General features: G+C 34.7%; 1 non-coding gene across 1 annotated transcript; it reads right to left on the minus strand.

The window, feature by feature from the left end:
- Positions 1 to 137: 137 nt before the first annotated feature.
- Positions 138 to 244, minus strand: LOC121044620 (U6 spliceosomal RNA). Its single transcript, XR_005797386.1, has one exon. It is a non-coding gene; the product is annotated as a U6 spliceosomal RNA (small nuclear RNA).
- Between the last annotated feature and the right edge of the window lie 1346 nt (positions 245 to 1590).

Here is a 1590-nt window from a genome sequence, read left to right on the forward strand (position 1 = left end):
AGATCGTGACCTGGCTGAAGTCGGACGCTTAACCGACTGCGCCACCCAGGCGCCCCGGCAAGACTTCATTCTTTTTGATTGCCGGGTAATACTCCATTGTATAGATATACCACATCTTCTTTATCCATTCATACGTAAAAAATATGGAACGCATCATGAATTTGCGTGCCATCCTTGCACAGGGGCCATGCAAATCTTCTCTGTATCGTTCCAATTTTAGTATATGTGCTGCCGAAGTGAGCACTCTTTATCATGACCTTAATGACTACATAATGTTCCCTGTGTCATCATGTGCCTGCATCATCATTTATTTAAAGAATTCCCTATTGTGCTTTGTCCTGTGCAGTTTGTCCCCAATGCTCCATTGGTGCATTGGGCCCCTAAGTGCATAGATCTTCACCTTTATGTCTGTATATTTCCTCATACAAACAATTTGATTTAGAAGTAATGTCAAGGATTAATATTTGATACATAGTTCTTAGAGTGAGTCATCAGGAAAACTGTTAAGGAGGATTTTAAGTAAAGCAGGATTTATTGGACGTCTGTGATTTGCAGAACACGGCAATGGGAAACATATGAATAAAGTGTGAGACAGAGATTCGCCTTTAGAATGTATAACCTAATCAGAGAAAGCTACATATTTCTCTGTATACCCTCTATACATACATATTATGGCAGATAATATGTTATTTTCTCATTCATACCATATATATATATGGTTTTTTCTTTAAATTAGAAAAAAATAGATCAGTGAAGACAAAACACTCACAAATGGCACAAAAGCCCTCCTATTCTATACCTTATCTATTTCTAAACGTCACGAGGCACCCCTCTCCTTTTGTAAGTCATGCATCAACAACACACTGTCACACGTATTGGCTCTACCCATCCTGGTCCTTCACCTGTCTCTGATGGCCCGAATTCCTCTGTCCCCCAGAACAGTTGTCACTTGTCTCTCACAAACTGTCTCTTGATTCCGGGGGAAGGTTCCATTCCCCTAGTGGTTTGGATATGAAGGGTTTTTAACCTTGAGGTGTCTTTGTATACATTTCAGGAGGGATCTATAAATTTGCATAGAAAATAATTCTTTTCTATCTTCATTAGCCTCCAACTTAAATTTACATTAAGTGAATATAGTCAACAGGCCACAGACATTTGAAAGTCCTTGTGACCCTGTGCACAGGTTGGATAATAGATATCTTCATACCATATTACAATCGTTGCATATCTTAAAATGTTGTCTCTGTCTTCAAAAAATATAGAAGAGACAACACCAAAACTTGTTATGCATTTAATGCACCAATAAAAGAGCCCATATATTTATTCATTATCATAATTTTTTATTTTATTTTATTTTATTTTATTTTATTTTATTTTATTTTATTTTATTTTATTTTATCTTATCTTATTTTATTTTATCTTATTTTATTTTATTTTATTTTATTTTATTTTATTTTATCTTATCTTATCTTATTTTATTTTATTTTATTTTATTTCATTTTATTTGAGAGAGTGCACAAGCGGGGAAGAAGGGCAGAAGGAGACAGAGAGAGAATCTTTTTTTTTTTTTTTTAATTTGATGACAGAGAG

The sequence above is a fragment of the Herpailurus yagouaroundi genome, unplaced genomic scaffold (genome assembly GCF_014898765.1).
Source record: "Herpailurus yagouaroundi ecotype Mexico unplaced genomic scaffold, PumYag 188, whole genome shotgun sequence".
Classification (NCBI taxonomy): Eukaryota; Metazoa; Chordata; class Mammalia; order Carnivora; family Felidae; genus Herpailurus; species Herpailurus yagouaroundi.